The following is a 15,126-nucleotide window of genomic DNA, read 5'->3' as shown; positions in this document are numbered from 1 at the left end:
TACTCAGGCTGACTGAGACAACGCTGTCAGAGGTACCAGACTTCCTATGGAAGAAAAGCTGGGAAGGGTTACAAAGAGAGAGTTGAGACAGGTTCAGCTCTCAGACCCTAAGGCTTGAGGAAGGTAGAAATAGAGGCTCCTGCTTGTCAAGGAAAAGGGGAGTCTGTATACTGGGACAAAGGGTTACTGTATAGAGAGTGGACCCCTGATTGAGGGCTAGAGGATGAGAGAATACAGCAGTTGGTAATATCCACAGCCTACTGTCTGGCAATTCTAACCATAGCCCTTGACATTCCCTTTGCAGGTCATACAGGCATAAAGCATACAAAGAAACGTATTCTGCAGAACTTCTATTGGCTTAGGATTTCCAGGGATGTAACTGGGTACTGTAGGATTTGTGAGTAGTGTCAAAAAGAAGGCAAGGCAGGAGACAAGGTCAAAGCTCCTTTGATGCCTTTGCCTGTGATTGAGGAGCCATTTCAGACCGTAGCTATAGATATTGTGGGGCATTTGAGTACCCCAAGTTTCACAGGGAAGAAGTATATCCTAGTGGTAGTAGATGATGCTACTAGATACCGTGTGGCGGTGGCCATTTCCTCCATTGAGGCCGAAAAGGTGGCAAATGCTTTGCTTGAGATTTTTAGCAAGCTAGGTTTTCCAAAATAAATACTGACTGACAGAAGTCAGTTTTCATGTCAGACCTGCTAGCTTGTCTGTGGAAGCACTGTGGGGTGAAGCACCTAAATATCACCCTCTACCATCCCCAGTCTAATGGTCTGGTTGGGAGGTTAAACGATCCAGTAAAGACCATGCTATGGGCATTTGCAGACCAGTTTAAGAGGGAATGGGACAAATATTTACACCATCTGTTTGCTTACAGAGAAGTTCCCCAAGTATCCACAGGATGTTCTGCATGTTTCACTGTTGCAGTCATTACATTTGGGTAATCTGCTGGCAGGTTGCCCTCAGTCGGCCTGATTAACAAAGTCTTGGGTCCTGCGTCGGTTGCTGTCCCTTCGTCAGGTCGTCAGGGGTGTAAAACATGCAGCCAACGCCATTACATCAGTCTTTCTTGCCACGCGGTGCCCGAAGCAGAAGCAGTTCGCAAGTGCCGGTCGCCAGACTCCTGAAATTTTCATTTTCGAGTTTCAGAACCGAAGTCTTCAACTAAAAGCTAAGTACCCCGTTGGGGAAACTTTTTCTTGCTCCTTACTGATGTCAGTAAAAGTTAATAAGTGCATTTCTTGTGGGAAACAAATACCTCATAAATATTTTCATTTATACTATATTCCTTGCCTAGGCCCTGACCACAACGTACCTTGCTGTCAGTTTTGTGCTAAATTTAATCAACGTACGATTAAACGTCAGTATATTTTTGCTTCTAAATATTTTGGCTCAAGATTTAACTATCCAGAAATGTCATTGGTTAACAATCCGACTAACGGAATACCTAAAAAAATGCAAAGAAAAAGACAGAGACAAACCGGCAAGGTCCAAAACCGACGCCGCTTCTCCTAAGCCAGTCACCGGTACTAGGGCGCTTTCGCAACCCCTGATACCTGCTACTTTTGATTCGCAGGCCTCTACTGAGACCCATTCAGAGTCCAGTATGCCGCGAGATGCTTTAAGTATTAAACCCGCGGATATCTCTACCTTAGATTGGTCCGGAGCCGCTGTGCAGGCACCGGCTTCTGAGGGTGTTTTCAGGCCTAAAGATTTGTATATTAAACCGACGCCATCTTCAGAACTAAGGCCAAAATCTACTTCTGTGTCTAAAAAACCAATGCTTGGGCCATGTCTACAGGCCCCAATGCCTAAAAACAAATGATCAAAATGGCTGAAGATTTAATTACCTTGATCAGGGGTAGCCATCCCCCTCCTGCTAAGAGGCCTAGGCAAGGCACTGACTATGAATCCTCAGATCAGGTTTCTATTTCTTCTGATTCTTCTTCTGTACAGGATTTATCTATACCTACTTATGAGGACTCTGATGCAGAAGATTCCATCCCTTCTGCTTCTCCCCGTGAGGATTTCTCTTTTGGAGAAACTTTACATACCTTAAGGGAACACTTCCACTGGGAAAGTCAGGATTTCTCTGAATCTAAAAAGAGACTTGGGGATTTACTTCTTCCTCAGCATAGGCCTTTGGCTGTACCTCCTGTTCTAGACATTGTTGATGATGTTTTTTCATAATTCAGTATGACCCCTGATTTTCTGCCTCCAGCTCCTAGTAAGTCAGACAGATACTACAGGGTTTGTGATTCCCGCAAATTCCTTTTCAAGAACCCTACTGCTGATCCTGAAACCATTTCTCAGGGCCCCAAGGGCATTAAGGCCTCTACTGCTAAAAATTATACCCCCTCTGGCAGAGATTCCAGGCTGCTGAATAGATGGGGTAAGAAGGTTTACATGTCTGCAACCTTGGCAATCAGGGCTTTAAACTGTCAATTTCATATGCTTAAATTTCAACAACATGTTATGGGTCTATTTAAACAGAAAATGTTGATCACTGATGGTGTGGAAAATAGAGTTGCAGGATTTATTACTTTCAGCTGAACAAGTTGGAAAACATACTTTGCAGTGTGGTTTTGATTCTTTGGAGGCCTCTTGCAGGGCTGCTGTAACTGGATCTGTGATAAGAAGGCATGCTTGGCTCAAAGAGCAAAATCTGCCTGACCATGTTAAAGCAAAATTGTTAAATGCTCCTTTACAACAGGGCAGTCACTTTGGTAATAAGGCTGAAGAAGTTTTAAAAAAGATGGAAGATAAAGCTAAATCTATGCAAACTGTGAAAGACTTCTTAACAAGTGCAGCCACCCAGATTTAGTAGGCACTGGCCTACTAAGAACTGGTCCTTTCCAGTTCCTTCGAGAGCCGCACAAGTCAAATCCAGACATTCAAAAGGCTCCAGGTTTCAGTCATAAGAAACTTTTAGAACAAAACAATGGGGTGCCTCCACCTCCAAACCTGGAAGCAACAAGGCAACTCCCTATGGTAAACAGTCTCAGTGACTTTCATCTACAATCACTAAGCACTTGCCTTTTGGCTGCCCTTTGGGGGGAAAGCTGGCACTTCATGCACAAAACTGGCAACTGATTACCCAGGACAAATGGGTTCTAAATATAGTATCCCAGGGATACAGGTTTCATTTCCACATGTTGCCAATCCCAAACAGATGGCCAGATCTGCCTCCAAATCAGTGGGCAGAGGCCCAGAAACAAGTTCTGTCCCTCATGAATATGGGGACTATTCAGCCAGTACCAGAAGAGGAAAAGGAACAAGGTTTCTATTCAAGACTTTTCCTGGTACTCAGAAAAGACAAATCATGGCGTCCAATTCTGGACTTATCCATTCTAAATACATTTCTGGACATTCCAGAATTCAAGATGCTGACTCTTCAACAGTTATTACCTATGCTAGGCAAAGATGCCTGGTTGGTAACTCTAGACTTAATAGTGGCTTACCTGCATAGCCCAGTCAGGGAATCTTGCAGAAGATACCTCCGCTTCAAAGCAGGCTCTTTGCATTACCAGTTCTCTGCACTGCCCTTTGGCTTATCTACTGCGCCCAGTGTCTTCGCAAATTGCCTGGCACCAGTAATTGCATTTTGCAGACAAAGGAATATTCAAATTTATCCATACCTGGACAATTGTCTAATTCAAGCAGAGAACAAGGACACTCTTCTAAAGCATCTGGCGTTTGTAAAAAGGGTTCTAACGTGACTAGGGTACGCCATAAACGAAAAGAAATCACAACTGGTTACCCTCTCAAAAAATTACATTCCTGGGTGCAAGCTTGAATACAACTGCCCAGATGACTTACCTTATGCCAGAAAAGCAAATTCAATTGATGACTTACTTCAAACAGGTGGCGACAAAAACCCAGCTATCTGCAAGACAAATTCTTCAGGCCTTGAAGTTCATGTTCTCCTGCATTCTTCTAATTCCATATGTAAGACTGCATATGAGGAAACTTCAGCGGTACCTAAGAAGTTTATGGAGTCAACATTGTTACAGCCTGGAAGCAATGATTCTTATTATACCTTGCCTGCAACTAGAGTTCCATTGGTGGGCAGAGGCCTGCCACCAAAACAAGGGACTGCCATTTACTCCACCCCCTGCTGCCCAAACCCTAACTACAGACGCATCAGACTATGCTTGGGCACACCTGGCAGGGAAATGCATTCAGGGCAAATGGAGCCCAAATCAAATGCACCTACATGTCAATCAGAAAGAGATGCTAGCTGCACAGAATGCTCTGACAGCCTTCAAGGACTACCTTCATCCAGGACAACTACTGATAGACAACACCACAGTCATGTGGGACATAAACAAGCAGGGGGGTACACATTCTTACCCCCTTTGCAGACTAGCCATGGCATTGTGGAACACGACGAATGGAAACTGGAACCACAAGTTTTCAACATGTTGACACGCAAATGGGGGGGCCCAGGCATAGATCTTTTTGCCTCACCCCAGAACTATCAGTTGGACAAATTCTGCACAAGAATTCATTACAAAACGCTTGGAAAGTGGATGCTCTATCATTCAGCTGGAAAAACCTATCAGTCAATGCTTTTCCCCCTCTGCCTCTGCTCTCCAAAGTACTACTAAAAGTCAGACAGGACCAACCAGACTGGCCTCGCCAACACTGGCACCCACTCCTGTGCAATGTCACACCTCCCTCTGTGGCACCTGCCTCAGACACCTTACCTACTGTCTCAGCAGAACTACCAAATTCTGCACACTCGGCTCCAAACTTTGAATCTTGCAGCGTGGCTAATCAACTAATTTCACCCTTGGCATCTCTCAGCAAACCTGTGATGGATGTCATTTTGGAGGCTAGAAGGCCTAGTACTAGCAGATCGTATGCTGACAAGTGGAAAAGATTCTGTGCCTGGAACCAATCACAAGGAATAAGCACAGCAATGCCCAATATTCCTCAGATTCTGCAATACTTAACTGAGATGCTTCACAAGGGCCTGTCTTTTTCTTCCATAAAAATCCATGCCTCTGCCATTTTGGCTAATTACAACACAGAACGTCCCTTCTTCTTGCATCCCCTGCTAAAGCAGTATCTCAGAGGGGCCAAAAATTTAAGACCTCCAAGGAGAACACCATCTCCTGCATGGGACCTCAATTTTGTTTTGAAAAAACTCACTCTTCCTCCTTTTGAGCCAGCTGCTACTGAGGACCTAAAATTTCTCTCTTGAAAACAGTCACTTCAGCTAGAAGGATTTCAGAATTACAGGCTCTTATGGCAGTGGAGCCTTTCATTATTTTTTATCTGGACAGGGTGGCTCTCAGGACCAATCCATCCTTTATGCCCAAGGTGGTATCTAGTTTGGCCCTTAATCAGACCATTCATTTGCCAACTTTCTACCCCAATCCACAGAACAAGGGTGAACGGATTCTGCATTCATTGGATGTACACAGACAACTTAGATTCTACTTACAGGACAAAATCTCTAAGAAAATCTGAACAACTATTGGTGGCATCTGCTGCAGGGGCAGATGAAAAGGCTATTTCAAAGCAGACTATTTCCAAATGGATAAGCCATTGTATTCGTTTCTGCTATATGCACCATGGCAAACCTATCCCCAAGGGGATCAGATTTCATTCCACCAGGGCTGCATCTACTTCTGCAGCCTTTCTCAGAGGGGTTCCTACCAGTGACATTCTAGAAGCTGCTACCTGGAGCTCAGTTCATACGTTCACCAAGCGTTACCATTTATCTCTCTTCTAAAAATGCAGAGCGAGCTTTGCCACTGCTGTCCTGCAGGGCCTTATAGCTGCTCCTAATGCTGTATAAACCCATCCTCCCAACCATAGCTTTGGGATTCTACCCAAATGTAATGACTGCAACAGTGAAACACGAAGAACATGGTACACTTGTGTACACTTACCATAAATGTAGATGTTTGAGTGTATTCATTGTTACAGTCCTGGTTACCCTCCCTCCAGCCCCCTGTTTTCTTCGTACTATACCTTTACTTTCTTTAACTATGCCTAAAAGCCTTTTTTGTGTATTTGCTTTTGTTTGGAGGTATATTTTTTGTGTTTTAAATTATATATATATATGTATGCATATATTGCTCCCCATTTGGGGGGCACCTGACATCTGGGGCAAGAAAAACTGATGTAATGGTGTCTGCTGCATGTTTTATACCCCTGACGACCTGACGTCATGGAAGAAGGGACAACAACCGACACAGGACCAAAGACTTTGTTAATCAGGCCGACTAAGGGCAACCTGCCAGCAGATTACCCAAATGTAATGACTGCAACAGTGAACACACTCGAACATCTACATTTATGTGTACACAACTGTACTTTTTTCACCCTTTTAATTACTGTATGGGCAGAGTGTGAGGGGACCTCTAGATTTGATTCGAGGTGAGTGGGGAGGGTGTGTGTGAATCCCACAAGGAGTCTGGTGTGCCATATCTCCTAAATGTCAGGACACTGCTCAGGAAACTCATGGGCTTGGCCCAGGAGAACCTGGAAGAAACCCAACAGCAGAAAAAGGTATGGTGTGACCGGAATGCTTGAGCTATAGAGTATGCTGTAGGGCAGCAGGTTATGGTTCTCATTCCTGTCAGACTCAACAGGCTGCATGCAGCTTAGGACAGACCCTTCAAAGTGGTAAGGAAGATCAGTGATGTTAACTACATGGCAGAACTGCTAGGCAAGAGGCAGGGGCACAAATTGTACTATGTTAACACCATGAAAACATACCATGATGGGGGGCCCTGGTGCTAAGTATTTTGCAGTAAGAGGCAGGAGGAGTTTGAGGAGGATCTATGGCTACAGGGAGCCAGCCAGCAAAATCCCAAATTACTATGGTGGAGCCTAGGATTGCTGGCATATGATGTGGCAGTGCAGCACTGTACTAGAGTCAGCAATGCTAAGGCAGCTGGGATCTCAAGACAGGGAATGTGGTAATGCATTATCAGATAGGATCATCCCTCTCAAGCAGCGTTTCTCAAGGGTCACTTGAAAAACTAACGAGCCTTTGAGGGGGAAAGACATGTGACAAAGGGTGATTCTGCCAGCACAGCTGTCTGTAATTTTGTAAATTGTTATTTGTGAATATCAGCATGATTTATACAAGATGCTTGTGTTACAAATGTATTAGAAATGTATGCTATGTGTATATCAAACTGCTGATACAGAAGTATGTGGTGAAAAGGTTTTTGCAAAGTGCTGTTTGAAATGTAACCACAGTGTGCCTTACTGAAATAGAACATAAGTGTGCATGCACTGTTGTAACTGATTAAATGTATATATTTTAACAGTGGAAACTGGAGTACAGGAGGTTAACTTCAGAAAAATAGCTAAAATTAAATTACTTCATGGCTATACAATAAAATATGGTAGCTTTCAGTTTTCATTGCAGCTACTGACACAGAGTCTGTGCTGAGAAGCTTACTGTATTGTTTTTGGAGTGAACTAATTACTACCGCTGAAAGAATACAATTGTTTTATGACTTCCAGCATCTGCCAAAGCTCTGAGGTCTGTGTATGTTCGCAGTTAGATGTGAAGTACTGCCAGCTTCCAGCAGTAGGGGGTTTACCTAGGATAGAGTCAGATGACAAGAAAATTATTTTTTTCTGCAAGCTATCCCAGCAGTAATATTTGAGATATTAATCTGAGAACTCTGTATGAGAGAGAGAATGTATTATGTGTTCTGTCTTGAACCTGACAACAGCAGGAACCATTCACCATACATTTGCCTTGCTCTGATGAAGTAAGTTACTAGGGAATAATATAATTAGCAAAGCTTAGTGTAGATTTTTTCTTTATTTATTTGAGACTGTCCTGCAATGTTGTTTTAAATATTTCCTCTGATTTTGAACGCTGATGTCACTGTGAATATACACTGAATATTTTCTTGTTCTTTTATTATTTATTATGAAATATATTTGAACTTTTCATTGCGGCTGATCTTTGTAGAGATGTGCAAGTTTTGAGAGTACTTGCATATTTACTTAGTGACACTGTGGGCCACTCCTAATAGCCTTGCTCTTGGTCAAACTAGCATTTGTATTAATATTAATGTTACACGGTAAGATTGGACACCCTTTGCTAAGGGCCGTAAAGTAGCTGATAAGGAGTTGGATAGTGGCGTGATAACTATCTTATAGTCTGGGCAAAAGGGGGCATAGCTAGTAAACTTGTGCCAACCTTTCCCAGGGGTGTGTGTGTGTGTGTGTGTAAATCATACCTCAGAGAGTGTGTCAGCTACTTGGGCAGGGACATGAAGCACTGGTTGGAGAGAGAGGGTGCTGGAGGTTTTGGCCACTCAACTGAGATCTCAACTCTAGAGATGTGCAAGTGGGGAGTCTTATTGAGGATCTGGAGAAAGAGGGAGAAACCAGCCCCAAACTGACTGTGGTCTCTGTGTGCCCTTAAGGGAAATTGCACTTGATGCAGAGAGCTGCATCTGGAAATAGTGTGTGTGTACCTGTTACTCTCCCAATGTACGTCCCCCACTGTTGCCAGTGGTGAGGATTAAGATTCCTTGTTTACAGATCCATTTTGGTAAGTGAAAGTCACTGTATTGATTAAACAGTTGTAATGTGGCATGTGCGTGAGAGTAGATTTTTATTTTATTTTACATTTGTTAACCATGAAAGTCCGGCTGGACACATGTCCATTTTCAGCGGAGGCCCAGGAAGATGAGCTCCAAACAATACATACATAGAATAACAGGAAATTACATGGAACATTCATTTCATGTTGAGAGCTTTCATTGCATACACACAAGGTGATGACACATAAGTATGGAATACATTAAATTAACAGTTCATACAAAAGTCAGACATTGAGCTGTAGAGTATCAAAAGGCATCTACTCAAAAGACCTAAAAAGAGGCAGTATTACGTATTCATGAAACAGACTGAGAGTAGTTGGGGTACTGTGGAGTTAAGTTTTTAAGGGTTAGCCTGGTGAATGGCATGAGCATAGCCAATTATTCTGAGTTTTTTAAACTGAGTAGTGGAGGTGGTAGAGGTTGTATGGCTTGGTAGGGTGTTCCATTTTTTGGCAATGGTACTGGCAAAAAGGGATTTACCAGCATCATGTCTATGCTTGATGCCTTTTATGAGGTTTTGGTTGCTGGATCTAAGAGTTCTAGTGGGGATGTGTGGTTGTGTGAGTTCCTGTAGTGCAGGGGTTAGGTTGGGAAAGTAGTAGAGTTTGTGAGCAGTAGATAGTTGGTTGAGTAGTAGCATATGAGGTAGCTCCAACCAGTTGACTTGCTTAAGTGACAGACAGTGATGGGACCTATAAGGGGATTCAGTAGCAAATTTGGCAATTATGTTGTAACAAGATTCCATTTTATTTAGATCGGTTTGCTGGAGATTAGTTAAGATGGGAGAGGCATATAAGCGGATGGATAGGAGATGGGTCCTTGCAATGGTTGCTTTGGTATTATTAGTCATAAAGTTTTTATTCCTATAAAGGAGTCCAAGTTTTTCGTTAACCTTCTTGATGGTTTGAGCAATGTGGATGTGGATGTCGAATTTTAAGATTGTTGTCAATTTCAACACCTAGCAGTTTTGTGTGTGTGGTAGGGCTGATTTGAGTGTTGTCTTTGGATTTGATGGAGAAGCTATCACTTAGGGGTGGTGATTTTCCTGGGCCAAATATAATAAGTTTGTTTCTTTTGGGATTGGGAAGAAGTTTGATATTGGTGAAACATGTTTCTGTGAGGGTGAAGTAGTTCTGGGTAAAGGATTGAAGTTAATGTAGTGTGGAGACGGCGCAAATAAGGGTGGTGTCATCTGCATGTTGTACTACTGACAGAGGGTGAGGATAAAGTGATGTGGTTAGTATATAAGGAGAACAGTAAGGGACCGAGAATAGACCCTTGAGGGACTCCCGTGGTAACTGGCAGTAGGGGGGATAGTTGGTCTTTCCAGAGAGCCATTTGTTGACGGCTGTTAAACCAAGCAATAGAGGAGGGGCTTATGTTTATGCTAGATAGAGAATTGAGAAGAATGCTGTGGTTAACCATATCAAAGGCTTTTGATAAGTCTAAGAATATGGAGGATACAAACAGACCATTGTTTCTGTGGTGGTTAGCTATATCCGTGAATGATAGGAGGGCTGTGGTGGTGCTGTGCGATGGTTTAAAGCCATGTTGTGAAGCAGAGAGAAGGTTGTCATCTTTGAGGTGTTGCATTATTTGAGTGTGAACCACTCTTTCTAATATTTTGGACAGAGGTGTTAGGATTGCAACAGGACGATAATTGGTCAGCCCTTAGGAGTTTCCCCCTTTGTGTAGTGGAATGATGTGTGAGGTTTTCCAGGAGGGTGGGTACTTTGTTTTCCAGCAGTGATCTGTTTATGAGAATAGAGACTGGGTAGGCGATGGCATCAGCTGATATCTGAAAGGAAGTCAGCTGGAAGCTTATCGGATGCTACTGTGGTTGGTTTTAGTTTTTTGAGGAGCTTAGAAATTACCCTAGTGCACACTGGGTGGAGGTTGAAAGTGGGGATGTTGGGTTGAGGGTGGGGGTATTTGTTGGTGTGGGACTACTGGCACTGTATTGGGCATTAGCCAGGGTTTGGACAGTTTCGGTAAAACATTTGTTGAATTGTGTGGGAATGTCTTCAAGATTGCTAGGTAACACTGGGGATGGGGTGGTGGTTTTTCCTGGGCGGAGTATGCTATTTAATGTGGCCCAAATTTTCTGGGGGTTATGAACATGTTTTTTTCTGCACGTTTTTGTAGTAATTAGCTTTGTCTAGTTTGATTTGCTTTTTGGTTTTGTTTCAGAGTTCTAGATAGGTTTGACTAAGACATAAGGTTTTGTTTCTCCGATACTATGTCCAAGTTTTGTCTCTTTCTTTTATTTTAGTTTTGGTGTCTTTGGTGAGCCATGGGGCATAGTTAGTTTTTAGTCTAATGGTTCGGGAAGGTGCATGATGATGTAGGATGTTTAGGAAGGTTGAGTTGAAATGTTCAACGGCTTTATCTAGGGCTAGTTGTTTTAAGGGGGGCCCAGTTGACACTTTGTAGCTCTTGGATGACGTTAGTGGCTATAAACTTTTTTTCTGTTATGAACTTCCATGGGGATAGGTTGATTGATAGATTGTGATTTATACCTAATTAGGTAGGCTGGGTGATGGTCACTAAGGCTGTCTGGGAGACAAGACAGCCTGATAGGTGAGCCTGAGTGGGGTCAGATACTAGGATCCAGTCCAAGACTGACTGGCATTTGGATGCTTTGTCTTTTCTTGTAGGAGGAGTTATGGTTTGGGTAAACCTGTGGAGGTTTAGAAAGGCAGAGGGATTGTGGCTGGAGCATTTTGTCCAGTCTGTATTGAAGTCCCCTAATAGTATGGTTTCATGTGGAAAGGAGTTGAACAGCCAGTTAAGTAGGTGTTCCATAACAGATGTGTTATTGCCTGGTGGAATGTAGTTACCTTCAATAATTATGTGCTTATTGGGATTTATTTCTAGTTTGCCAAGGATTAGTTCTACATATTTGATTTCTGGGTTATTGTAGTCTAGTTGCTCTATGGTGAGGTGATTTTGGACGAGGATTGCTACACCCCCTCCCTTTTTTCCTAGTCCATCTATTCTAATCATATTGTAGCCTGTGGCAGTAATTTCATCATTGTGGTGTTCTGGTTTAAGCCATGTTTCTGTTAATATTGTGACTTCAGGTGTGTATAGGGTAAGCAATGCATGAAGGTCGTGTTTTATTGAGTATGCTTCTTAAACTGATGTTTAAGAAGAGGGTAGATGTTCTAGGTCTATTGTAAAGGGCATTTAGCTGGTTTGGGGTGGGGTTGATGGGTGATGTAGGTCCTGGGTTGGGGTGTATGTCACTGCAACTAGTGAGTGTTTTGAGTAAGTGTGAGTAGTGTTTGCTAAATTTGTGTAATATTTTGTTTAGTCTTTGAGAGCTATAAGAGTTTATTTTGAATATTAGTTTATAGTGTGGGTAAGGAACGTGTTGGGTGTGGGTGAGGATGCATTGCTATATAGGGATGCTATTTAGTTTGGTGTGGTTAATTGTGGAGTCTGTCTGCCAGGGGGGAAGGGTGTGGTTTCTGAGTTTAGTGTGGTAAGAGATTAGGTTGGAAAGAACAGGCAGAGTAATTAAAGTAGGATAGAGTATTGCATTTAATAGTTGGGTTGGTTGTGTGCAAGGCATGGTGTACCCAAAAACAGTATAAGGCAGACATATAAATAGGAAATCAAATAAAAAATGACTTCCTACAATATCAACAAACCCTAGAAAATGTATAGGCCAATGTCTAGATGTTGAAACAAGGTTTTAAAGAATGCACCCTGAACAGAACACACAAATCTGTAAAAACTGTCAAAAATATGTATTTGCAATACACAAGTTGTAACCATGTGGTGTTCTTAAACCTTAAATACTGAGATAAATACTCAGTATAAGTAGTTGCTCACAGCTGCATAGCCGTGACTAAAATGTTAAATACAATATACACTGTTTAATACAAAATGCAGAAAACGACTAGCCAAGGACCATACTAATATATATATATATATATATATATATATATATATATATATTTATTTATATTGCTCTGATACAAATAGAGTTTAGTCCTTTGATCAGAAATGGTATTAAATATGAGTTCTTGCTCTCAGCTGCTCAAGACCAAATCTTATGTTAGAAATTACAGCCTATGAAAGTTACCAGAACGGTAACGTACAGAAGCGGGATTACTGGCCCATAAAGCATATCATATAGCTGTAAAAAAACATAAACCAGTTCCATAATCACAAAGAACCCAATGATTAGGGCTCAGAAAATTACCATAAGGTGTATTACATAACCGGACCATTAATCCCAGGTTGTATATTCAGCTGTAATGTCATGCACAAAAAATAATTACAGTGACTATAAAATCCAGTACGCTCAAAAATCCATATGCAGTTCTTGATCCTGGTATAATAGTCAATAATAAGATGTTGTTTATGGCTGCACTAGGCCTACAAGATTGAAGATATTAGGAAATGTCATATTTTTAGAACATTTTTGTCTTTTTGCATTACATTTACATTGCTTGTGTCTATGGCACAAATTTGTCTCCTTTGCTCAGTTGCAAATACATGATGTGAAGTTGTTCAATCTTGCCGTTCGTTCTTCACTGATGAGGACACGGCTGTTAGCAAAGCTCAGGGTTTACCAGTAGCTCGAGACCAAGCCCCTTATCCCATGATGCACTGCTAGAATTACCTCAAATCTAGTTTGCAGCTGCACGGATCTGAGGGGTTCCAGTTCGCTCAAGCCTTTTTTGACACAAAATCGCTATCTGCAAGTCTTTTCTTCAAAAACTTCTTTATCTTTTATAGATAATTACTTACTATATAGCTCCTGTAGTTGTCTCTTTAGACCTATCCCCTTGGTGCTTCATAGTTTATCATATTTGTAGCAGTCTCGTGTTAGGCCTAGTTTTTCATTGTGTGTGTTTCCATATATTACTGTGGTGTTCATAGTGTGCTGTTTCGCATTTATTAGAGTTGGCCTTCCTTTCCCAGGCCATTGTTATAGTGCGTTTTGTATTACAGTTGAGCTTAAGGATAACTTTAACTTTTAGGCTGTATTATACTGTTGGCCCTTTTTTCTCGGCCATTTGTTAAATGGTGTTGGTTTAGTAGTAGTGTTATCTTGACCCTAGGATAGATTTTTTTTTTCTAGGTTGTTTTAGACAGTTTAGTCTGTATTTTGCTTAATATGTCTGAGGAAAAAGACAAATACCCAAAGTCTGGATTAAAAAAAATGTCCAGACTGCAGACAAAAGATGTCTCTCACTGATGGGCATGTTCAGTGTGTGTATTGTTTGGGTGCGGTGCACTTGCAGGAGTCCTGTAGCATTTGCCATTCCTTTTCTTCAAGGGTTCTTCTAGAGAGGAAAAGGAAGCTTGTGGATCGAGGTTTGCTGAGCATCCTTTTTCTGAAGCTTTGTCTGACCAGGATGGGGCTAGCAAGTCCTCTAAATCATCAAAATCGTCTACTGATTCCAAGGCATCTAAAAAGTCTAAGAAAGTGGAGGATTCCGGGGCTTTGGCCCCACAGCTATCGGAGCCAAGTGTCTCTTCTTTTCGGAGCCGACCCACTAACTTGGAGCCGGTCTCTGAGAGACCTGTAAACCTTGACCTTTGCTAACGGCCGTGTCGGAGCCGATGGATCAGCTCTGAACCCATCAGTGAAGAATGAAGGCGAGATGGAACAGCTCACATGGAACGTTATGGTGAGTACATAACTTCTTATTTAGTTCTTAAAGTCCATAAGCAGCCAGCAGTAAACTCCAAAGTCCGTGGGTTCATATACTAAAACAGGCAGCCAGCAGTAAACTCCAAAGTTCGTACGACGAGAGCAAGTTAAAGTACACTGCAAATCACCCCACTATTTTCTTCATCCTTGAGGAAGCGCCTGGCCTACATTGCTGTGCAGAGAACCCCAAACAGAGGTCAGAGGTATCTCATTTTTGGGCATGTTTATGTGACTGTGTGGATGATATTTATTTGAAAATGTTGAGGGCTGGACATTGTTAAAGTAACTGTGGGTAACGAACGTGCCTTTTCAATGTTCTGTGCAAGGCTAGTGCAACAACTAAAGGTTGACAAATTGGGCTAGTGGTTCTCCCTCTCAAAAAGGAGCGTAGGAAGGTGTGATTCATTTGTAGAGGATATATGCTCCATATGTATAGGCATCAAATGCTTTAGTGTCCTGGAAACATATGCCAGGGTACTGGAAATGAGAGTTCATTTAATAGTCAAGTATTTGGTTAGGAGGAGCAGTGCAGATTTCATCTTGGCAGTGACGCAGTGCATCATCCTTTTTTTTCCTTGCACAGGTATTGCAGGGTTCATGGTAGTGAAACAGTACTTGCCTATATATGTCTTGGACTTGGAAAAAAATCACATGACTATGAACTTATTTGAATATGCTGTATACCATTTAGGTTCTGTATTTGAGGAGTGAGAGTTGTGTCCGCACTCTTAGCATTGTCAGATACATTCACTGTGCGTATAGCACTCCACCAAGGATTTGCCTGATCCTCCCATCCTGTTTGTGATTTTCATGGACAGAATATCAAAATACAACCAAGGTCTGAACGATGTATAT

The 15,126-nt window shown here is 42.1% G+C and overlaps 1 protein-coding gene across 1 annotated transcript in view; it reads left to right on the top strand.

Annotated features, from left to right (window-relative positions):
• ROCK1 (Rho associated coiled-coil containing protein kinase 1) overlaps positions 1-15,126 on the top strand; it is a 4,526,103-nt gene that overhangs the window by 2,046,953 nt on the left and 2,464,024 nt on the right. The window lies entirely within an intron of this gene.

The sequence above is a fragment of the Protopterus annectens genome, chromosome 3.part0, assembly GCF_019279795.1.
Source record: "Protopterus annectens isolate FY-2018-M chromosome 3.part0, PAN1.0, whole genome shotgun sequence".
In the NCBI taxonomy this organism is placed as follows: Eukaryota; Metazoa; Chordata; order Ceratodontiformes; family Protopteridae; genus Protopterus; species Protopterus annectens.
This window is presented reverse-complemented; position numbering and strand designations above follow the sequence as displayed.